Source organism: Neopsephotus bourkii, unplaced genomic scaffold (assembly GCF_033783945.1).
Source record: "Neopsephotus bourkii isolate Nb327-2 ecotype Australia unplaced genomic scaffold, CSIRO-AGI_Nbou_v1 NB_668, whole genome shotgun sequence".
In the NCBI taxonomy this organism is placed as follows: domain Eukaryota; kingdom Metazoa; phylum Chordata; class Aves; order Psittaciformes; family Psittacidae; genus Neopsephotus; species Neopsephotus bourkii.
In genome coordinates this window covers 2359659-2384684 of record NW_026901167.1, presented here as the reverse complement: position 1 = coordinate 2384684, position 25026 = coordinate 2359659, and the positions used below count along the sequence as shown (strand labels likewise).

The window sequence follows — 25026 nt, the reverse complement described above, 5'->3', positions numbered from 1 at the left end:
GGAGGGAATATATTGATATGTGTAGAGAAAAGATGCAAGCGGGGTTACTAAGAGCCACAGGGAGAAGGATGCTCAGGCTCCAGCAACTATTTTGGGAGAAAGGAACAAAGCGTTCGCAGTTGAGGGTGAAGCCAGCCCTTCCAGCAGCCGTGCCCATGTGCCTCTCCCCAGCAATGGGGCAGGGAAAGCCCCAGGAGACCTTCCTGGGGACAGGGACTGCCAGAAGCACTGATTATGTCTCCTTCCGCTGCCTGGAGAGCCAGCACATGTACCTGACAGACGTCAGGCCCTGACTTCCATGCACGCCTGCTTTATGGAGGAAGTAAGTTTTCAGTTTCCATTCTTTTCTTTGCCACCACCGTAGCCGGGGAATCTACAACATTCAGGTGTCCTCTGTGTCTGTCACCGTTTTTGTCATTAACTGTAGTGCTGTAGAGTGCTCAGCATGTGGTGTATTCGTGATCAGTCCCATCTATTTCGCATTTCTTACAGTGAAATGATATCATCCCCTCTTTCTACCTCTCCTTTCCTTTTCCCTGTTCCTCTCTTGCTTTCCATTCTGGATACCGATTCTTAGGAGCTTTTGAGAGATTGCTTTCAGAGAGGCATGTCCTGCATTTTGGTTTGATTTACTTAGCTCTTCTCACAGCCTGACCTGCTTACAGGAAGAAATTGTGTCGCCAGGTCCTAGAACTGACAGCACTGGAGAGCATTTTCACAGGATAGAGATAGGGGTGTGCATACAGCAAGTAAAGACCTATATTAGACTTGTTCATGTCTGGAATAGGATAGCGGAGTACATTTAATCCTGTGGAGGTAACTCAATGACTGCGCTCAACCCGACAAACCCAGGAGATTAAACAGCTCCCTTTTCACTTTGTCACCATGATGCTGCCGTTACCTGACAGTGACCCCAGTAAAGCTCATGTAGGGCTGCCAAGGTGTGCCATGCTCCTGCTTCCCTTCCTGCAGGTGGTTCTGGTTCCTGTGTCTCTTTGCTAATCATCATCTTTGTAAATGCAGCAGAGACTTCCGAGCCTTTAGGCATGGCCGCTGAAGCATCACTGCTGACTAAGCTCTTCCCGTCACAGATCATGGGGAGACCTGGCCATGTGTTCTTCTAACTCACTTATTTCTGTGTTTGCAGATCATGATCTTTCTAGTTCCTGCTGAATACCCTCTGCTTTTAGGGCAGTTTAGTGTTAACCTTGATTCATGTAGGTCTGGTGTGATGTTGTGAGGTTTATATGTTAGGCAGAAGCTCTCCGCTGTGAGGGTGCTGAGGCGCTGGCACAGGGTGCCCAGAGAAGCTGTGGCTGCCCCATCCCTGGCAGTGCTCAAGGCCAGGTTGGTCACAAGGGCTTGGAGCAAGCTGCTCCAGTGGAAGGTGTAGAACTGGGTGAGGTTTAAGGTCCCTTCAACCCAACCCATTCCATGATTCTATGGAATGTACTTACCTGTCTATTTGGGGAGAACTGGATGGCAGATGTGACTTGCTCAAAGCCAGCGAAGTCTGGTGGTTCTGGTCCTGTTTACATGAATCTCCTGGAGCCTGTCTAGGCAGGTCTCTGCTCTGGTGTGGGTGCTGCAGAGTTAGTCTGGCTTTGCAGCCCCTGTGGGTAATGCTTTCTTACCCATGCTTGTGTGTTCAGCGTATCAGTTATGTAAAGAAGAAAAGCCCATCCTAGCTGTGCTGCATGGCTTTCCTCCCAAGGCTCGTGTGGCTGGGGCTGGTAGACTGTGTTTGAGTGTTTACTGGGAACGTGTGAAAGCCTTCAGATAAATGTGACCTTGCTGTGCAGCAGAATCTCTCGGTGAAAACGCTTTCACACTAAATAGTGAAGAAGGATCCAAAGCCTGTCTGAGGGCCAGATGCATAATTCCTATCATTAGAGCGAGGTTCGACGCTTCGTCATCGCATGCCTCAGAGTGAGTTTACGCCTCTCCCTTGGAGCCAGGATTTACTTTTTTTCTGGTCTCTCTGATTGCCAAAGGTTGCTGGTGCTTGGTGATGAGCACCGATGGGTGCAGACACAGGAGAAGCCCCAGAGCAGCCTCATCACCCTCGGGTGGCAAGAGCTGGAGCCAGAATCTGTCTCAGAAGGTTTGGTTTTGGCTTCATTTCATCCTCCCCCCATCTTTCTATTTTGGATTGTCTGAGGATGTGGGCTGGGGCAGGAGGGGAAATGGGCGTCTGGTTGGAAGGGAGTGCAAAAAATGTTCTGTATGATGCATGTAAAGGGTGGAGAACAAACTGGGTCCTGTCGAGCTGCTTGAGTAAGAGAGAGCCTGCAAAGGGGGGACCTTTGGTCCCCTTTGGAGAGATGAAACCTTGGTACCTTGAGGAAGAAGGGTGATTGTTCCTTTTGAGCAGTCAGCTCTTGTGGTTGATGGAAGCTGTACAAAATTTGCCATCTCAGGGTTTTTTTCAGTGAAATTTCATGTTTTAATGGGAGGATATTTCTGACAAACCAAATTTTCCTTCATTTTGATACAATTCCGAACTGGAACAAACAAGGGTATTTTGGTGGAAGTGCTGACAAAAATACTGCTCCGTGTCTGGGCCAGCTCTCTCTGACAGTTGCTAGGAGCCAAAACCGAGTGTGGCACTTCAGAATCTGACTTGATGTGTGGGAACTAATTTTTACCTAGAAAAAAATCAGATCACATGGATGCAGGGATATTTTGTTTGCTTTTCCCCCCATCCTCCTGCCAACTGGGGCTGAAATTAGAACAGTGAAAGGCAGTGAATTGCTACAAGAAACCCTGGTTTTTTAATAGCTCAGACTTGGCAACCTGGAATTGGAGTTCACCTGTGTCAGATGGCATCGAAGTTATGGATGATGCTTTTCTGTTGGTTTTCCTTCAGCAAAACCAAGGTTTTGATCTTCGGGGCTGCCCCCACTTGTGCAGGTTGTTTTTGCTGGTGGATGCCTGCCTGGTGCAGCAGTGTTCTTCAGGAGCTGCTGTCCTGCTTTCCATCTGCAAGTAAGTGGTTTGTGTGCATTTGTGTTCAACTGAATCGAATTGTGAAGACTGATCTTACAGAATGAGCAAACAGTTTATTCCTTATCACAGGCTGTGCTATTAAACACTTGCCTTGTGCATGTCAGAATGTGTCATCTTTAAACTCACAGAACCCCAGCCTGCTTTGTGTTGGAAGGGACCTTAAAGCTCAGCCAGTTCCAACCCCTGCCATGAGCAGGGACACCTTCCACTGGAGCAGTGAACAGGGAGGTCCTGATTTCCCTTTGATTTAGTGTGGTTTTCCTTCCTGCCGTAACTTTCCTTGCCTTCATACAGAGGGTTCATTAGTCCTGTGCAGCCCTCACTGGAGGAAGGTGTGGGATGAGGGAGGGCCCTCCTTTAGAGACAAGGCTGGGCAAAGGTGAGGATTGGTTTGGAGGTTGAGAGGAGGGAAATGGCACTCCAGCATTCAGGCACTCCTGATGGCTAAGTCAGGGAGCTGATCGTCTGAACTAACTCAGCTGTGGTAGCGTAGGGGAGTGCAGGTGAGGTGTGCCATGCCATGCTGCAAGGCAATGGGCAGTAACATCAGAGCCAGCCCCAGTCTGTGGTTTCATAGCTCAGTTAACTTGGCAGAGATCAAATCCTGACCCATTTCTTCAGCAGCAGGAACGAGTGAAACTTAAAGGTTGCTGCTGCCAGCAAAAGTGATTTATGGGAAGATCATTTTCTAACCTTATACACTCGTTCCAGTCTCTACAAATGGCATCCTGCCCAGTGGTGAGGCAGCTGGAGCATGTCATGAGGGCACGAGTACCAAGCAGCAATGTGCTTAGGCAAGCCTTCTCACCCAGGAAGCCCCATCTCCATGGCAATCCATCCTTGGGGCAGAAAGGGAGGCACTTGCCTTCCCTTATGCTTCACTGTGATGCTGCTCAGATGCCTCTGAAATGAAGATGAAAAGTGCGAATGTCACAGAGCCTTGTGGTTGCCAAGAAGCAAATACAGATGTTGCAGGCACAGGGGGAGCTGTGAGTGCAGGAGAGGATCAGGAAATTATTGGCTGACTTGCTTGGAGAATTAGGATGCCAATAAGGCGTGACAGTGACTGTCAGCATCTGGCATTTCACAGCAGTGTCCATTGCAAAGCATGTGAGCATGGGGCAGCGGCCCCAGTGGCTGGGGGTTTCAGCAGTTGAATGATTCAATCTGGAGAAAGCCCATCAAAAGGTGTTTGTTTGGAGGCTTGAGTGTTGTCTTTAATGCAGATTCCTCCTTCATGCCCTCATTTGATTTGGTAGTTAACTACGTGCATGTGTGTATGTTATGTACAGATGTAGTTATGCTGATACAGTGAACAACAGGTTTCAGAGTACGTTCTTTTGATGAGCAGAATCAGTCTTGTTAATTCTGTCGAGCACAAAGTCAGGGGCAGGACTGGAAATCTGTCCGTGTTCCTGGGGCCTGGTCCAGGTGCTTTCACTGCTGTGTAAGCCCCTAAGGATGCTGAAGGAGAGCCGAGCTGTCAGCGTGTATGTGCTCCAATAGCAATATCAAACTGATACAAACAGCTTAAGCCCCTTTTGCAAAGCTGCTTTTTAAAGAGTGAAGAATTGAACTTGCTACAGAGTGTGAGATTATTTAAGGAGCTGAGTTTTTCATTTAAGAGGATTAATGTAATTAGCGTGTTTATTTAACAGTAAACAGAAAGCAAATGGAGCAGCGTTCTTAGTGATGCGGAACACTTTGTAAGACGGATTTTCCATGAGATAAAATATTTCCGTGTAAGGCTGCTTTTGTTTTTCCTGCAATAATAATTTCTAGCTGGTGACCTTTGCTGTTCAGCTCCATTACCCTGTGCCTGCAGGGTTTGTGTTGGTGCCTTTCCCAGGTCTGGGCAGTAAACAGTAAAGTCCCAGAGACAATTTCCAGGACCACAGCTGGGATCCCAAGGAACAAATGTCGGCCCATTGGGATTCCACTGGGACTGTTTATCCCGGTCTGCTGCAGGAGTGAGTGCTGGGACTGCATGTGGTGGAATAGACTCAAATTGGAACTCTTTGGCAATGGATCCTCTGTAGCAGTGTTGCAAGTACAATACACTCAGTTCACATCTGCAAGCCCATCAGGATTTGTTCTTTCTTCTGTACCAAGCAAACCAAAGGTGCACAGCCGCTTGTAACAGTAAAAACAGGCATGGCTAGTTGGGTCAGACTCTGTAGGAGCTCCAGTACCTCTATCAGTGAAAATGTATTTCGCGAGCTGATGATGGTTAAAACCAGAAACAATAGAGGGGGTCGAGGGATTAATGATGGAAATTTGATCAAAGATGGAAATTTAATTTTCAGGTTGATTTTGGACACTTGTGCACTAGTGAACTGTTTGGATACTTATCAGTAAGATGAGAACCTTAGATAGGGCACTAGTGGTTAATTAATAAAGCAATTCAGCACTGATTTAGCATTTCTTCCCATGCAGTTTTGGGGGTATAAGAGCTGGGCAGGCTGGGTTGTGCCCAAGTGGGATGTGGAAAAACTCACGGCTTTGTGCATTTTGTCTCCCTGTATCACTGAGCCCACTAAGAGCAAGATGAAGTGCCTGCCATAAGGTTACAGGAGCATGGTGCAGATGTAGTAATGGCTTGGCCCCACAGGTCTTTGGGTTTTTGTCATGTTGGATGGTGTCTCCTGGCATGATGTCTCCATAAAATAACATAACATGCTTCTATATTTCAGGAATGCTTAAATATGATGGGTTTATATTGAAATCCCTTATAAAGCCTCCGGTTCCGCAGGGACCCCGGCTGGTGAGAGCTGGATAAGCTCACAGCTTTGCAACTCTAATCTCGTTAGTTAAAAGGGGCCTGCTGATAGTTTCATTTCACAGCTGAGATTTTTTAATTATCTCTGAAGATGGATTTTAGCTTCTCAATTTTGGCCATCAGGCAGCACAACCTGCAGCACAGGGCGCAGGAGGGAACCGCACATTCAGTGTGCTGCAGGTCGTCCTCTAGCTCTGAAGCTGTATTTATCTGCACAGGGAAGTTTCAACTTGACCTAAGGAAAAAAGAACAAATCAATAAATCCAGCGAGGGTTTGCAATGTAGCACTGATATAAAATGTGATTTATTAAGTCTGTAAAAGCAAAAATCTGTTATATACTGCTGCCTGTGGGGGAATGGGACAGCTGAATGGTTAAACACAGCCTGGTTTAACCGTTCTGTGTTTTGGTTCCATCATAAACAAAGGCTGATATTGAAATAGATATTGAATTGAAATACCCAAGCAGCAAGTTTTGTGAGTGTTTTCTTATACATACATCTACATATGTATACACATTTAAGTCTGTATATGTGTGTGTATATATGTTACATATGGGCAGTAAAATACATCTGGAGCACTGGCTTTGAACAGGATTGAAACCCTTGCAGCTTTTGAAGCTGCTTCCATGAATTTACCAGCATGGGGCAGGTACTTGATGCACACGGGCACTCCTGTGCAGCCTCACCCATTACACTTCACCCAGCTTCAGAAAGGGTACGTTTAGTTAAAGCCCCAGCCGAGGGACCCGGGTTCTTAGCGAAGCCTGAATGAAGAAACGGTGCCACTGCTTTTTCCTTCAGGATGTAAGGAAGGCAGTCTAATTCTAAACGCTGAAAAAGTACTGCATTCAGGCGAGAGGGAGGGAAGGGGGAAGCAATACATTGCACTTTGAAGCTTTCAGGCTTTCTAGGTAGCACAAAACATCAAACTACTGCACATCTAGATGGAGGTTCACTTCTTCCTCTTAAAAAACATCAAGAGCTTCAGGTATAGTCATTACAAAGGGGCCTGGTTAGCAGAGAAACTAATTAAGGCCCTGTGTTCCTACACACTGCTGCCTGTGAGGCTCTGGAAGGTTGTGAGGAGGAGCTGCTGCAGTGAGCTGTACCTGGTCGACCAAGTGGCTGATCTCTGCAGCCGTGAGATCTGCAATCCATCACACTCAAGACATCCCTCTGTTTGACGTTTCCTTTCTGCTTCTAACAACATGGGAATTGCTGCAACTGCTTCCTAAGAACAGAGCAGCTGTTAAATCACTGCTGAGGGGCCTGGGAAATAGGAACTGGGTTTATTTTACCTCCCTGAGTGATGGATCCTCGGGACCTCCCTACAGGCTGACCCAAAGCACTGAGTAGGATAAGAAACATATGTGAAAGAGCTGTGCAAGGAGGTGGTGTGTGCTGCTCCAGAAGGGCTGGATCAGGGTGCAGTCTCTGCAAATGGCTGGCACCCACGGGTTGTTAGAGAAGCATTTAATTCTGCGTTTGACGTAAGCTTGGAAGGCAGGGATGGAGTGGGTCAGGCTGATGGGGTGTGTGTAAGAGGCAGTTGTTGAACACGGAGCAGGAGCAGGGCCACGTTTCCAAACTCATGGAGATTTTTCTTCTGCATTGTTTTTGCCAGATCCTGGGTCTCTGCTGAGTTTTAGGGGTACCTTCAAGGAGCAGCAGCGTGGCTTCACAGGGCAATGGTACTGCAGGCTTCCTTGCAAGGAAAGTTAAATAAGAAAGCCTGTAGTGAAGCAACAATTTGTTCTCTTCACTATTCTCCTGTCTGCTCTTCTATTGTATTTTCTTCTTCCTCCTTTTCATGTCCTTCTTACTCAGTGTGCTGCAGGGCTACTACCTAAGCAGTGAATGAATTGGGTAGGGAGAAGCTTGGTTTTACTGGGTAGTTATCACCTTCACCCAAGTGGTTCTTGATGGTTTGGACTCTCCAAACAAAGAAAACCACGGCGAGTGCATTCTCTTACCTTTTTTAACTGAAATGTTTTACTTCTATAACTTATTCCCAGTGTCATGCATGCTTAGGCCGTGGGGCTGTGAACTCTGCCTTCTCTGTTTTGCATGCTGCCAAGCTTGGTAAAATGAGTGAGTAAATAACATTTTCTCCTTTTAGCTAAACAAGCTTTTGAGGAATTGTGATTCTGCGGAGATCAGTGGGGAAGTAATGAGTTGCATAAATAACACAGAGGAAAGGGTAATGATTTTAAGTGGCCAGCAATGAGGAGAAATAAGTAACCATTAGCACTATGCATTGGCTACCATTTAGGATTATCTGAGTAAAAGAATGATGTAATAGAACAGAAATCCAAAACAAGCTGTATAATATCTAGAAACGTTTTGCTTTTTTTTGGTGATTGTCCTTGTAAATGATGAAGAGCGAGCCATGCATTCTGCTGTTCCTGCTGCCTGCTCTGACAGCAGAGGTGCTTAGCTATTGCCCTGCTCTATTGCTGAAGCATGTGGGGTTTTTGGAGCTCTTCTCCAGTTTTGAGGAGAGAACATGAGATTCTTCTGCATTGAGTTTGTGTAAATCTGGTGGTTTCTGGAATAGTTGGGGCACCTGAACTCACAGCTTGGTGGTGTTTTGATGCAGTTTTGTAATCACCTTTCTGACCATGTGAGCAAGGAGCATTTTGTTAAGTATTTCTGAGCCCCTGTGAACTCTTGTAGATAACGTTCAGATTTGTGCGTGTTTGCTCTGGTTGGGTTTGGCACTCAGATATTTATTACCTTGTCGCTCTTTCCTCACAGAGATGTGCTCTGTCCTGTCAGTTGTCTTGGATGGTTTCTGGGCTTTGGTTTCACTTTATCGATTGCCTATAACAGCAAGTTATTTTGCACCTTGGACTTCTCCCGGCTATCTCTGAAAACACGTGGGTTCTCCCAGCTTCTGAGTGTCCCTTCACAATGCTCAGCAGGTAAAAACCACTGCGTATTGAACACCCTCCTGCAGCGAGTGCTCCCCGCTGCTGTAACTCAGAACTGGTTAAATGGCAAGCCCTGGAGAACTTCTCAAGTACTTTGAAAAACTCCTAAGAGTCAGTAGTATGTACAGAATTAATGGTGTATGTCTGCTCTTGAATATTGAAGAGACTACCCTCTTGTGGCTTTCAGGACCTTGCTCTGGTAGCTGGAATTGAGATGTATGGAGTACAGAGTTACGCTGGCAATCCTTTCATGGGTTCTGCTGGGTTTCTGTTATTCCTTTTCTGGAATTTGCAATTAAATGCAGACTGAGGTCTGGATTCCCTGGGAAGATGCCTGAGCATCTGCTGGGGAGTCTGGGGCTAACCTCACCTGTGGTCTCCTCTAGTTTCAGCACTCATGAAATGCTTCATCACCTTCAGCCTCATGAAAAAGAGATCTTGTTCACTCAAAGGATGATTTGAAGGAGTTCCAATAACTCGTCATCTCTGTTCTTGTGTTGGTTTTATTTGGGGTTTTATGTTGTTTTTTGGTTTTCAGTGTTTCTTTCCCCCCCGATGCTGCTATGCCCGTTGATGATCCAGCAGGGTGCACAAGCAGTGCTGTATCAGAAGGGGTGGATTATAGCCAATTAGATGCCTCTCTAATTGTCAAAGAAAGAATTCAAAGGTATCGAGAGAAATTCTGAATGCAGCCAAAAAATTGCTTTGAGGTTTATTCCATGAAAGTACAAGCTAATGAATTTAGGGCTTGTAATCCAAGATAAAGAAGTCGGAACTGTGAAGGGGAGGGCTGGTAAAGCTCTGGAAGCTGGAGGGGTAATAAAAGACTAACAAATAGGCATGACAGCATGACATGATGAGCCAGCAGAAATGACAGCTACAGTAGTGTGCTGGTCTGAGCCCTGGAAGAAAGCAGCAGCATAGGGCTGCTTTCTGTGAGAGCAGGAGTGGATCTGGAATAGCAGTTTCATGTTGGGGAGCAACATTAGGAAAGCATTAGGGCAGAGATGGGAGGTAGGGGGAATTGTGATGACTCTGGGGCAGAGGCATTTCTGGGCTGGTAGCTGTGGGTGTGCGAGCAGATAAAGGGAAGTGCATGTTTCTGTCTTGCTTACAATCATGATAGCACGTCCTCCTGTTTTGAGTGTGCTTTGGAGGAAAGCTGGCTCTTCCATAGCCATAGCAACGAGTCATTGCTATGGGTTTTATCAACTCTGCTGTAATCTCTGGTTTTTGATCCAGAAGAGGGATCTAAGCTGGCTCTGGAAATGACCTTTTAGTAAATCAGATCATTAGGTGGTACCTGTGATAGCGCATCTCTTTGCTTTCCTTAGGTCAGTGCTTTTATTTCTCTGATGGCCTCAGAGGCTGCTAGTAAGTGGTAACCACGTGTTATTATTCTCTCTTCCAAGGCCATACTTTGAAAACCCTCTTGTAATTTTAGTGAGGCTGGACCGAACCTTTCTCCTTCCAAGCCATGAAAGAGATTAATCTTCTCTTTTGGCATTTTAAGATATTGGGAAGATATTTTTCCCATCTACCATTTATCTCTGTTTATCCAGTAACAGCATCATAGGTGTGGGACTGCTTTTCTTAGGCATATGCAGGGCCAGCATAAAGGGTCAGGCAAGGTCAGTATATGATGTGGCACTTACTGCTGTGTGGACAGAAAATCCTCCATGTAAGTGCTTGGGTGGAGTGTACAAGGAGGCTGCACCTCCATGGTGAGCTCTTCTCCAGCAATTGCAGGGAAATGACAGGCATTTCTGGGGGAGAAAAAGGGTTTGAGCCACTGTTTGGGCCACCACTGCTAACAGTTGCAAATGGCTAAGCTGTTCCTTTGGCCAGTGTGCCTGGAATGGCAGAGAACTTTCCACCTCCTCTGTCCCCAAAGTGATGCTCCCACTGTTGGTACTTACACAGTCTCTGTCCCGCACGTGCAGCTCATAGGGCTGTTTTAGCAGCAGTAGGTCAGTGCTTATGAGCATACCTGGGGCTTCAGTGTGAACTGGCTAAGCACAGGGCAGGTACCAGACTTCTGTCCTTTATTTCACTCACTGATTCCTGGAGAAGGTATAATTTAATACAGTAAATTCCCCTGTCCCACAAAGAGAAATGCTTTCAGGAAACTGAATTTATTACAGGGCAAGGCTTTGCTTCTCAGAGCACAACTTTTCTCTTCTTGCTTGTTTCTGGTTACAAGCAGTGCATATTCCCTGGCATTGCCATTCCTTTCTGTTTCCTTCTCAGACTCCAGGTTTTTTACCTGGGACTCCCCTTCAGAAGTTCAGACCCACACAGGTCTTGTCATTGGTGATCTCCTGGTGTCAGATGGAGCTCAGGCTCCTGCTTTCTTCCCTTGCTTCTGAGGGGCTCCTTCAAGTTCTGCTCAGCTGTGGATGTGGAGCTCAGGGCATGTGAAGGAGAAAGGAATCTGTGGCCTTGTGGCTCCAAGCCCAAGAATTCACTGGAATAATAAATCTAATTTATGTGTGTGTATAATAAATGCTGAACTTGTCACTCACAGTTTATTTAGAGATTTGACACACAGTAATTTTAGCCTTTTCAGAAGGTTTGCATTTGGTTGTTTTTTTATATTTCTAATGTCTTGTGAAAAGAAGTCTTAAAAGGAGCAAGAATTGGGTGTTTGCTTTATTATGTTAATGTAATACCTACATGAAATTTAGGGCCACCGAAGAACAAAACCAAATCCATTAGTAATTGAACTGCACAGTGCAATCTATTTAAAGCTATCACCATTTTGACAAGCTGAAGGGAAACTCATTTAAAGGAAATGCCATCCTCATGGCTGAAGTTTGATTAGCTTCCAGCGTGTGTGGAATGTTGAAAGTCGTTTCCTCCTCCCCTTGATTTGGTATTAGACCTCCTTTAGCAGAGGCCTTGGGATATTTGTGACTCTGTTCGTGATGACATTTTGGATACAGTTTTGCAATGAATTTCCCCAGGTTTATGTCAGTTCCTCAACTGCTTCATTTTTACATCTCACTTATTTGGTTTCTCACTCATTTGGTTTTCCCTTTTCTGTTTCTTCTTTCTGTTGGGAAATAACCGGCACATTCAGGAATTTGCAGAAATTAAGGTGAAAAAGGTAAATTGAGACAGAGGTCAGTGAAACAACAGATCAGTCATCTGCATTGCTGGGAGATAGATGAACACTGCAGTCCCTCAGCCACCATAAATCCCTGAGTCCTACTCTGTTGCATTGCTTTGTCTTGCATCCTGCTGAGGTCCAGGTAACTTATCCAGAAAACAAATTCTTTGCTTATTCAGTATCAGGATGCTCAATTTGGAGGCAAAGTTCCTTCTAGGCTCCTTGAGACAGCTTCCTTCATAGCTCTGAATCAGCTGTGATTTAGAAGTGCTGAAAGGTGGCCTGTTCCTCACCACGGCCCATAGATAAGGCAGTGATGATCCACCTCTGTTCAATGCACAGCAGAGTTGTCTGTGGTGTTTGGATGGTGACTCATTGCTGCAGTGAAGGAAAGAGCATTTCCATTTAGGCGTCTCCCAAAATCACGTGCGTCAGTTGAAGGCAAAACGTGTCCTGTCCAGAGAGATGCAGGACTGGTGTCAGAACACTCTTTGTGGGATCCCTATGCTTCATGTGGCCATACAGAAAATGACCCTCTAGACCCTTTTGCAACTTAGGGAAGGGTAGGACAGCGTGAGGAGAGATTTAAGAAGTACAGATTCAAGAGCGGCCTCACCTGCAGAGCAGCTACCTCTCATTTACCTGCCCTCCTGCAGGCTTCACAGCTGTCTGCTAGGCTTAAGACCTTGTAATTTATTTCAGCTGGGAGGTAAGTAATTACATTTCTTGATGTGCCACCTTTTCCTTTGCCTTGTTCTAAGAGGCTGAGTTGGCAGATGAAGGGCCTTTTCTTTAATTTATGGTCATCAGCAAGTCCCTCATCAGTTTCTCTATCATTGTCTCTCTTGCATTGATAAATCTGAGCATGCGTTGCACCCTGCCGGGAGCAAGAAAGGAGCCTGCATCGTGGCAATGAGCAGTGCAAGGTGCCTCAGAGGCTCCAGAGCTGTTCTGCAGAACTCTGGCCTCACCAAACCCCAGTCTATCGGGGAGAACAGTCCCATTGCCACTGAAATTCCAGTGCCAAAACATATACACCCTCGTTTAAGAGGGAGTAGGTGACTTGAGAGAGAAGTTAAGTTAGTGCCACCTAATGACAGGTAGCTATGAACAGCAGTGTGCTTATTTTTCCAGTCCTGGTTTGCTTTTTTCTTCCTTTGCTTTGCCCTTTGCTTCTGTTTTGTCTCTGGCATGTTTATGAATGTGATTTTGCTGTATGTGTATGGGTGGTGGGATCTGCACCTATTTTTAAACTGCCAAATATAATCTTAGAGATGCTCAATCCCAGACTGACTTGCTATGGAAGCCAGGTGGCTGGGCATAACTTTCTTGTTTAAAGAGTATTATCTACCCAGAAATACTTGCAGCAGCTTCACAAAACTCCCTTGGTGATGTCTCGGATAAGAAGGGCTCTTCCTGAGTGTGCAAACCCCTGCCGTCAACTCCTGCAGCATGTCAATTTGATTGCTCTGCCCTGAAGTTGCCTGGTGTAGCTGCAGAGTAACTTCAGCTGGTCTTGAAGTGATACAGGAGAAACAACTGCATCTTCCTCCTTCCTAGGAATGCCCTCATTTTCCTCCTGCTTCCCATTCTCTGGACACTGTGGCAGTGATGCCCAAACTGTCAATCACAGCCTTGTATTGTCAGGTGACAAGGGCCCAGTTGTTCCCACTGGATCGCTGTGTATTTGGTGCTAGGATTTTATACCCTTAAAACACCTTCTCCTGGGAAGCAAATGAGGTTGTTTTGTTCATCTGCTGAAGTTGCACTGAAGAGGTTTACAACGTGGAGCACCGTTTGTTTTGCCTAAAGTGACTGAACTTCATTCAGTTGAGGATTATATTCTGTCTGTCTTTGGGAACAGCTATGGCAAACGGGCATTTGTGACTAGTGTGGAGCTTGAAGGGGAGAGAACTTTGGATAAACAGTGATTAAATAATCCCTCTTGTGAGGCTGGAGATGCTCGTCCAAATTGGTATTTTAAAATGTATCGAGGAAGGTGCAGTAATGCAATGGGGCTCACTACACATTAGGGGAATGCCTCTAAAGATCGCTTTTGTAGTATGCAAGGTTTTGAGCTTCAGGAAAGGTTGGTGTGCATTAAAATGAGCTGTAAACTCAGCAGGCACCCACAGTGGGGAACCCTGCCAATGGCAGTCTGATTGACTGCCCAGCATGGGGCTCCACGAAGCAGGGACTTGAGTGGCTACAGTGAAAGCTCTTTGGGTTCTGGCCCCATTGGCGCTGTGAGTGGCGTGCAATAGGAGAGCACCACTTCACATTGGCACTGAGAGCTTCGAGTGGTGACTGCAAGAGTTTGGTGTTATCCTGAAAAGGTGCAGGGTTATTCTTCATCCTTTAGATCCCTGCAGACAAGGTGGAAGTGTCCGAAGGACGGGGGGGTGAAAGACACAGACTGTGTGACTGGGGAGGACAGGCTGAGGGGCTGGGTTTTGTCAGGCCAAAGAGGGCTCCGGTGGCTTTGCAATATAGAAAAGATTGTTATGAAGAGAGTTTTCATGAGTTATTGTTTGGCTGTTGCAGAAAATAAGAGAAGTGAGTAATGAATTCTGACTTAGGAAACATCTTCCAGCTGTGGTCTGTGAAGCATTCGAGCTGGCTGCTTGTGGAAGTTGTGAAATCCCCTTCACTGGTTAATTCACTGCAGGTTAAAACATGTTTGGATGATTGCTAGTAAAAGATGACTTTATAAGCTTTTTATCCTGGCCCAGAAGTGGGGAAGAGAGAAGACAGCCACTTGAAGTCTCTGTCAACTCGTTGGACTCATCTCCATCTGCATCTTGAGATGAGGAATAGGTATTTACAAAGTTGCTGTAGGTTTCAGTAACACTACACAGACTATCATTTTCTTGGCCATCTGTGTGAGGGGACCCAAAGATGACACCAGAGCTGCTCCAAGAAAGCAATTTCATATTAAACCCAGTAGCAGATAGAGGCTGTAGTCTTATCAATGATAGCAAATGTATTATTTTTTTTTCATCAGTGAGTGTTCAAAATAGGTAAAATCAGAGTTTTGGGATTATGAAGGCCCTGCAAGTATAATCCAAGATACATAAAGCTCCTTGTCTGAGTCAAGAAGGAAGTAAATTGGACAGAAATATACTAATCGGTGTTATCCAGTGTTTGGGAACTAAGGCACAGGGTCTCATTTGTAACCGAAGTGGAAGTGGAAGCAAGATCCCAGCTGTAGCTCAGAAGTAGAATTCAGATGCCTTTAAAACTTAAAGTATTTTCTTACTTGCTAAAGGAGCTAGATCGTATAAAGAGCTGGAAAAGGTACATTGTGAAGTTGCATGGAAGTCTTGGAATCCTGGAAGAGATTGTTCATTGTTGTCCTCTCTAAGCCAAGAAAGGGTCTGTGGTGTTGCTGCACCTTTGTGAGGAGCCGAACTGTGCCACTATGGAGAAATGCTTTCTGGATTGGTTCAGAGGCCAGAAAAAGAGAAGCTGTGCATTGAACCTGGTTACTGCTTTAAGACCTTCAAACAGAGAAAGCAATTTAAATCACTTAGTAATGCGAGGATACCTACATCAACACGAAGAGAGGCTTCACTTTGGGACTGCTTGTTAAAAACCAAAATGAAACAAACCAAAACCCACAAACCACCCCCCAAATGGACTTTTATGGCAAAAATGCCAAATCAGTTAAGTGTATTGCAGTATCAGATGCACTTTAACTGCTGCATTACAAGATAACCCATTATTTGTGCATTATGTAGGATTAATGCTTGCCGTAAACCACTGCTGGAAGAGTAAAGTAGCTCTGGTATACTGCATAGGGAAAGGTGTTTATGGGAAAGGTGAGAGGCTGAATCTCAAACACCGAAACAGCCAATGTTGGCGCAATTCCATTTTCATAAAGCAGGCATTCATTGCCTTAACGTTTTCCTTGTGTGTTTGCTTTCCCTGCTGGCCTGCTGGGAGCCACAGAGAGACTAAAGTCAGAGATGATGATGATGTGTTTCCTCTTTCCCTCTTTCATAATGCTCAGGTTAATTCGTCAGCATTTAGCTGTATAATATGTGCTGCCCCATGTGCTGTCCCTGGGAGATCTTTTCAAACCCTGGAAGTAAATTAAATAACAGGCAAGGTCTAAAGAAAAGGACGTTTAAGTTCTCATTTCATCTGGAATGCCCCTTTCAAGCTCCCTTTCTCCTGCTAGGCTTCTTTTATATTTGATTAGCTCTACAGGATGGATTTTGACATTTAAAGTATGTGTAATAGAGAATAATGACATAGTTGGGATTACAGAAAAATATTTGCCCTTGAAAACTGTAATGCTTTGTTAAATACCGGTTGCATCATATCCAAGTGTAATAAAATAAGAATGGAGATGTGAATGATTGTGCTGGGAATGAATAGTCTCAGAGTGCGACAGAGGAAGGCAGAAGAGAGGACCTTGGTGATTCTAATAATGCAACAATTTAAAGCACAGCTTTAAATGGATTCTGCAGCATGGGCTCCCTGCGTTTCCAAACCCGATGGTTTATGTGTGGTTGAAAAGGCCCAACGTCCAAAATAAAACATACCTGAATTAGAGTTACAAAAATGAGAACAGAAAAGGTGCCTCAATTAAATACAACCAGTGGTCTTGAAGTCAGCTCAGACCTCGCACAAATCCTTGGAGAAGCTGCCCTGGGTGCCACAGTGTGTCAGCGCCTTGGATGTGGGTGCGTTTGTGGGGCTGTGCTGTTAATGCTGCTGAGGGGTTACAGGAAAAGCTTTGCTGGGGTGAGGAAGCCAGAGGTTATGTGCAGGCTGGGTCATTCCTGATGTGTAGTGTGGCTCCCATGGGAGCTGTGTTGGCACAGTGGGGTCAGCTGAGGGCTGGAACAGGAGGGCAGTGCATGGGAGAAGGTCTAGCATCTGTTGTCCAGGATAGCCAGTGTCATCTGCAGGGGGGTGGTTGGGGGCTCTGGAGCACACTTGGACAGTTCATCCTCAGCACCTCTCTTTCCTCTGTAGTGGTGTACAGATGGATTTATTCCCAGTTACCTGGTCAGTGGTGAACTGTGCTGAGACTATGGGATGAGGAGTCTTCTGGGGCCATTGGGATCTGTTGCACTTGGTTTGATTTGCAGGCGGTTGGGCTGGTTTATTGGTCTTCATTCAAGTCATCAAAGTCATCAGTGTGTGCCTGAGCCCAGAACCCCCCCGTGTGCTGGGCCGCACCCCAGAGTGTGAGCAGCAGCTTGGGGAGGGGATCCTGCCCCTCTCTGTGCTCTGGGCTGCAGGAAGGATCTGTCAACAGACTCAGTGGACAGCAAGAGTTAAAGGATGTGTTTAGCATCAGGGATGCCAACAGTGGCAGGTGAATGACCATGAGTTTAACTGGGGCTATTTCATTCAGTACTTCAGAAATGATGCTTCTAAGTGCAAAGTGATAACAACAGCTGTATTGGCTCAATGTGGGCAAAGAGTGTTAGTCAGCTGTAAGAAAGGTGGATTGATAGACTAATAAAAAATCAATATGCGGTGCAAGGGTACCTGGGCTGGGGTTGGATGTGTTAAATGTGAAGAAGCAAAATAGTGCCCTTGCTATGACTTGTTGGCTGCACTTTTGTAAATGTTCCGACTCCTCTGGACTCCTTATTTTTATGTAAGGACTTGCACCAGGGTATTAATCATCACATCCAGCTATTAATCTGTTTTATAGTATCAGTGTCACTGTTGTCTATGTCCAAAAATACATCTTTGTAAGTGATAATGAGTCATAGTTGGGCTTTTACAGTTACTGGTGGATACTTCTCCATGGGTTCAAATGACTTGCTGTAGAACATCAGACATATTGCAAAAGATGCTGCTGCTGCTGGTTTAGATTATGGTTTGCTCAGAGTGATGGAACTGGTGAAATGCAAACACATTATCCCCTTAATGTCAGTAATACAAAAAGAATCTGTCCAAAGCCCAGTTGGATTTTTGTTGTTGTTTTTCTTGTTAATATGAGGTTACTTTTGCCCCTTATGGATTTATTTGTGCTTGGAAATTCAGGGAAATTCACCTCATGCAAAATGACTGTAATGTAGTGGCTGGATCTGTGCATTCTCAATGGGTCACAAAGGAGCTTTTCTGCAGAAGGCTCATTCCTAAGCAGCGAGTGCTTTGGGAAGGCTCTTCCCCAATAAGTGGTGTTTCACAGAATAGGTTGTTCCTGTTTTCGGGGTACTCTCACCCCGTCCTCTCCTCAGTTAATTAAACTTGTAGCAAATGTTCATCAAAACAAACCAGTTTGACTCTTTGGGGAGTATTGGACCAAACTGTTAAAGAGGAGCTCTGGGGGGAGCGTGGCACAAGCAGCAAAGCTCTAGTCCCTCAAACTGGCCCCAGCTGACTTGAGCCAGCTTGTGCCTGGGAAGCTCATAGCTTATGTGTTAAAGTGGGGCAGAGTAAGATGGAGAGAGAGAAAGCTGAATGCAAAGGGACAAGAAGGAATAAACTGGCAGTAAATGAGGCTGGATGCTCCAAGAGGGAATAGCTAATCGGGTATCATTAGTGCCTTTCAGATAGTGGTATCCACATACCTGAGAAGCATTGTCTGCCTGTCACAGCAGCCTTGTTCTGCCTTGTGGTGTGGTGGTTCCTTCTGTCTGAAGCACAGATTTGCATTCAGACCCGTTTCCCAGCCAGCAGGGTGTCCTTGCTCAGTACTTTGCTGTCAGGCATGGAGAGAACCCTTTCCCAGCTCCAGGTCTGTAAGCATGCTCTCTGGTTCACTGAGATGATGGTTTTGCCCAGCTCTTTGTAGTAAAAAATTACCTTTGATACAGAGGAGAATGTAAAAAAATCTTGTAGTACAACAGAGGGACTGTGGGGGAGAGACTGGAGCTAAGAGGAAGGACTTTGAAGCAGGCACTTAATTATGTCTGGGGCTTTTGAACGCAGTGCTCTAAGTAGGAAAGAGAAATCTGTTTCCTTCTTGGGTTTTTTGATAACGAAGGAATAAAATGTCTCATGTGTGCAGCAAGCCTGCTCGTATGGGGGTGTTAGAGGCATTGCTGGAGTCTTGCCTGAGTAAGAACAGCAGGATGGGAGCCCCATGGAGCAGCACTGATGTGCAGCTGAAAGAGATAACGCCAGAGTGGAAAGTAGCCTTCTTTAGAGCACATCATGAAGCAGTGGCAGGAAGTGTTTCTACAGATGAAGATAAATTGCTGGCATGCACTCATCCTATCAGCCAAGAGGAAAAGTAAATTTAACATACAAGAAATAACAGAGCTGCCTTTGTAGTAGTGGTGCAATGCAGAGAGTGGTCCTGATGGACTTCCCAAACCAGAACATAACTGCACATTTATAAAGGCAGCAGAAGGAGGGGTTTGTGTCTCTGTGCCCTGCTGTTAGCTCTCTTTACTGTGCAAACCAAGCATGATTCAGACTTGCCATAAGAGCTGATCTTCATTGCCCTTGGTTTTGAAGAACCGATTAATGGGTGTTTTGGAGTTTGCTTCACAAAGGGTATTTTAAACTGGTCAGTGCGGTGTGATTTCACCTCTGCCCTCAGCTGAACATCTTAGGGCTCCCATGCCAGTGACTGCAGTGGGGCTGGAGGAGGAGCACGGTGTTGGTAGCACCGTGCAGGTCTCCCCTCCCTGTTTCCCCTTGGTTTTGTTCCATCATTTCTCAGCTTGGGCAGCTGCTGCTCTTCCTGCTCAGCTCCACATCTTTCACTGGCAGGGCACTGTCTCCCTGTAATCAGTGCCATGGAGAAGGGTTCTCAGGGACATGAAGCAGCCTCAACGCTTACTTGAATTTTTACCAGGTGTTGAATTCTTTTGTTGTACTAACAAGTGGAAACCTCAGAGCCATTAGAAAAGCAGTGGCACCGAAACGGCTTCAGATTCACCCTTGATCCGCTAATTATTCTTTCCAAGATACCATCTCATTATCTAAACCTCAACTCTGTCATTAGTTAGATCTCATTTTTGTAATTACAAGCTATATATTTGTCATATCTATGGAAGCAGAAAACATTAACATGATAAATCCATGGTTTCTGCAGCCTCAGCAGGAATTGCTAATGAGCAAATCTTCCTTTCTGTTTAGATTGGTTTCTTTTTAGATTATTTTTTTTTCCCCAAAAGCTTTTCCAAAGCAAAGTAAATGGAGGCTGAACCTGAAAATTCACATGGTGAAGTGCCTCCCTTAGGCTGCCTTTTGGCTTTGCTGTTGGGATGGATACTTGTGTCTGCGTGAACAGACCAGGGTAATAAACTCCCTGAACTTGTTTTTCCTCTTCTTAAAATTACTTTGTTCTTCCTCTTGGTTCCACAAATAAAAATGTAAATGCAAACTTTAGAGGGAAGATTAGTGCCACGGAATAAACAGTAATCAGGGAAAGCATCTGTCATCCCAGGAAACCTTTGTACTGTGGGGGAAAGCAGAGGAGGAAAGACTCGCATTCAGAGCCTCACTTCTTGTCTCAAAGCTTCTCTGCAGTTGTAGGCTGGATGAGCTGGCTGGGTGGCCAGCAAAACTCCACTGCCATGGCTGTGTGGTGAGGGTGATGCTTTCCTTGTGGAGAACTGGAGTTTGACTTGGTGTGTCAGCCGTGGTGGTCTTTCACTTCTGTACTGTGCGTTATAACATGACTGTAGGAGTCTCCATGAAACCATAGCTTAACTCCAGTGGCAGTGAGTCTCGTGCATGGCAGATGCTCTTCCTTACTCTAAGAAGGTTTTCTCCATGCTTCTGCTGCCCTCCTAAATCATGTGTTCCCAGATTTTCCTGTTATCCTCTGTGTTTTATGGATTGATTTTATTTACACACACACACACCCATCTATCTGCTGATCTCGATTTCTCTGCACTGCTGTTTTCAGTTGGATTTAGTTCTCTGCTGCCTAGATCCCCATGTGTGTGATACACGCTCAGCTTACCTCCCTTCCATGTGTGAAGGAGCTTTACTGGGATGGTTCCAATTCTTGTTTGAGATGACTTTCCCCTTCTTATCTCTGAAATCCCCAGTGGGACATTGTTTATTGGCATTCTTCCCTTATTCCTCTGTTTACTAAGGAGTCAGACATCTAAAATCTTGTCTTTCAAACAAGTAACTCTTTGGAGTAAGGCAACTTTGCGACGGCTCTACTTCCAGGTCAGCAAACACTGCAGCAGTGAGTTGTAATGCCACAGCTGTCTTTTGCAGTTGTGTAGAGCCTTTAAGCAAAGATACATAAAGCTTTTAAATTGCCACTAAGTATTTCTCAGTGGCATAGTAATTAAAGCTCATGCTCCTTTTCCTCAAATTCATGTTGGCTGTAAAAGGTAGCATTTAGATCGGGTTTTATACAAATACAACGCTGACTGTCAAGAGTCAGTGGATATGTTCTTTTCTGGAAGTGATGATGTATTTTGGTTTTGCTTGGCAAAAATGGTGACTGCAATTTACTGGATTTGTTGCTTTTATGACCTGTTGATGCATGGTGTGCATGTGCCAGCATCCATAATTCCAGTGTTGTTCTTGTATGCAGTTAGAGTGAGAAAAAAAGATTTAATACTTTGTCATCCTTACCATGAAGACTTGCAGTGAATGGTAGGAAAATGGCTGTAGCCACCTTATGGAAACAAGGAACTTGAATGCAGCAGCAGTTGCCTGTGCTCACAGCGTGGTGCCACTGCAGATGGGGTCGGCTTCCTTTTTTCTCTTCAGAGTTTCAGGTTGTGTGGTTTTGAGTCCATTCCATGCCCTGGATAAGCCACAGTAGGAAATCCTATCTACATACTTAATCATCGTGGAAAGCAACAGAGATATATGCGATGCAGGAGCAGAAATAAAGATGTTTGAATGCTTTGCTGTAGTGTGTGCCTAAGGGACCCCATAGGGTGCAGGATTTAGATGAGGATGTAGTGTGCTGTTGGACACAGCATGTCTTGAAGCTCAACTTGAGCAGTCTGTTGGTTTCCTAAGGGATCAGGAAAATGCCTTGTGGTTTAGGTGTTTCCATAATGAGTATTGCCACGGTTACTTGGTTATTTCCCTTCCAGTCATTTTTCTTCTGTCTGACTGAATGATGTCTTTCAGTGACACCATAATCAGCAGTGCTGAAGTCACTAGATGAAGTCACCACTGCATTTTGAGGTAATCTCTGTTTTCCCAGCTTACCTTCCTGCTGTATTCTGCAGCGTGCTTTGTGCCTGAAGGTAACACCAGGATTCTTCCAAGGAGGTCCTGATGAAATGACAAAACATTTCTGTTTGTCTGAAGCAGCCACGTTTCCTCTTTCCATAGAACTTAAATTTGTTATTTTTCCCAAACTAACCCCCTATTGGAATTATCTATCAAATTGTTCCAGATGCAGTTTTGCTTTGCTGACAACAGCTGTCTGTTCTGGAAACAACACTATTGGTGTCTAATTAGAGCTTACATTGTGAAAACTGTGTCTAGACTTCATAGATGGTATGATTTCTGCAGAAATAGAATCAGCCCCAGAGGATATTCACACTGCTCCAGAGGACCTGGCAAACAGCAGACATGATTTCATCTCATTGAGTTATTGAGATTAAAGGGAAAATCACAAAAATTACAAGTTCTGTAGTCTGCAGGCCCCCCCCGGGCTATGGGCTGTTTCTCAAGGGTTACCCCATAGCAGCTTTCCTAAGGGACCTCTGACAGTGCTCACCCCAGTGACCAGAAACCAGGCAGGATCCTGTGTCTCTGGCTGTCTCCTCCCCATCTTGGTGTCCCTCCAGTCTCTGTGAAGAGCAGACTCCGTGAAAGGCAAAAGAAGAGTGGAGCCCAACTTCCAGCTTGGCTGGAGATGGGTCTCCCCTGACAGCTCATTCCTGCCAGTGCTGGCACCCTCAGGAGCACTGAACCCCTGGTTTGCTCAGCCAGTGTAAATGAGGAGTTGCTTGTATCAGAGCTGGTCCTCTGCATGGAGCTGATGTGCTCCATTTGTGCTATCTCATGGGGATCCCGTCATGTGAGGGCTGGAGGAGCTGCCACTGCCCCTTCTCATGTGCTGCTTTGCTCTGTGGCTGGTCATCACCCGTGGGTATTCACCAGAACAAGAGATGTCGGCCCTGGGAAAAGTGTATTATAAAGTGAATGTATTTGGGGTTTACTTCGCCGGACTCATTCACTGTCATGTCATCCATCCCCTTTCTTTTTGGAAATGAATCTGTTAAAATAACTATTCTGATGACAGCTTGTTTCATATAGGTCTATAGGGAACAAGGCCCTTTTATGAAAATCCTTTTGAATATTTTAATTTGAATGAAATTCATATTTAAATCTTTCTCTTTAGCTAAAATGTAAATTCAGATGCTAAACTGGTCCAAGCTGTCTGCCGCATATGCTTTCTCATCGAACTGTCTTGACAACCCTTGTTAACATTTACATAAACTGTACAGGCTAATAATAATGACAATGATGGAATTAGCTCATTACTATCTTATTTTTATTATAGAATTTTAATCTCTGTAGGAAGGAGAGCCACTATATCTTTTGCATTACTCGATGACTCTGCCTTACTATTATTAGTTGTTTGTATGCATTTGTTTCCTGGGATAGCACAGAAAAGCGTGCTGGTTTCCTTGCAGGGTATCTAGAAAGCTATCTGTTGTGCTTGTCATCTAAATTATGATAGCATTATTAAATGATATTTTAGCATGTCTGAATGAGCTTCCTCTGAAATGTATTCAGTCCTGAATCTGGTTGGCAGTAATGTGCAAATTAATTGTGGACAACATGATGGTGCATCGCATCTGCCCTGTATGAATCCTTTAGAAGTTGTGTTGTGGGCTTGTGCAGAGAAGTTAATGAGTTGGTGGTGAGCTGCTGAGGAGCGGTGCAACAGGGTAGAGAGTGTGTCCGGGTGGGATGTGGCAACAGCCTTCATGGTCCTGAGTGTTCTCAGTTCCACTGGTATCTTTGCTCTTTCATAAGATCATAGAATCAGTTAGGTTGGAAAAGAACTTTAAGATGTGTAAGTTTGGTGCTTAATATATTTCTGTATTTTTCTGTACTAACATGCAGGGGTTTTCCCTTCTGCTTCTTGTAACGGTAGCGCATGAAGGCGCAAATATGGGTAATTTTATCTTCTGTAGTCTCTAGTTTGAGTGTGAACTGCTTGAAGTCTCTGCAATGGTGTTTATGAAAACTTTGAAATAAAGAAGGAATCGTGATGGTCAAACCATGTACAAGAAATGACAAATGGCTGTAAGAGGTATATGTATACTCACACACTCAAGAACACAGTTTTACCATGTAAAATGGTTTTTGAGCTGGTTTTTACTACCTATTTAGGAGTTTGACATGGGTAATAACAGCATAGAGTTCTGAGAAAAAGCAGTCCACCCCCCACACTACAAAGCTGGTTTGACTTCAGTTTTCATTTCTCTTGTAAATGGATTCTTTTTTAACTAATGTGGGGGAGAAGCCATGTGAGTGCCTGCAGCTTGGAATATCTGGTTTATAATTAGAGCTTTTAAACTGAAGCAAAAAGGAGAAATTCCCTTTAATTTTAAACTGTGTTTTTATGTGTTGGGATGAAAAATCAGCAGTGCCAAAGCACAGGATTCTAGCAATATATAACTGGTAGCATGAGATGGTGTTGTCATGGAGAGACTTAGGAAAAACATGCTGCAAAACTCCACCGGCCCTTTTGAATGATGGGAAAGGGATTGTTGTGCCATGAATTCTCACGTACTGTAGTGACTGGCTTTGATTTGTGCTTTCAAGGTTGTATTGGCCATGCTGAGTCTTGTGCTCTTTGCTTTTGTTGAGGACCTTCAAAATCTGGAGCCAGGAGCTGGGTCGAGCTCGCTGCTCATGCCCTGTGTTGGTGTTTCCAACGGGTTCCTTCCTACGAGTCTACTCCTCTTTCGCATGCCTTGGCTCAAGCCTACGTGGATCCAAGACAAAATGCTGCCATTACATAAGGAATGTGACTTGCAGAGTGCACAAGTGGTGTGTGGGTGAAGCACATCTCGGGGAGAGCGGAGCGATGGGCTGTGTAAAAATAGGCATTGCGGTACGTGCCAAGATGAGTAAGTTACATTGTCGAGTGAACAACTAAACCTAAACCCCCTTCTCCTGCCCACTTTCCTCCCCCAGCTTCTAATAACTGTAATCCAATCAAATAAATGACAAGAGCTCAAAGGAAGTAGAAACTGGCTTAATTTCTGTCACTTGTCAAATATTCAATCACTTTGCCCACTGTGAATTGCATTAAAAAT

The 25026-nt window shown here is 45.0% G+C and overlaps 1 protein-coding gene across 7 annotated transcripts in view; it reads left to right on the top strand.

Moving 5' to 3' along the window:
• The window catches only part of HTR2C (5-hydroxytryptamine receptor 2C), a 215952-nt gene that overhangs the window by 98726 nt on the left and 92200 nt on the right, over positions 1–25026 (top strand). Inside the window, exon 1 of one of the 7 annotated variants that reach the window (XM_061353284.1) lies at positions 57–322. The exons of the other annotated variants lie outside the window; for them this stretch is intronic. The gene's annotated coding sequence lies outside the window, so the exon portion shown is untranslated. Of the gene's footprint in view, positions 1–56; positions 323–25026 lie in introns of those variants that run through there. 7 annotated transcript variants of the gene reach the window in all.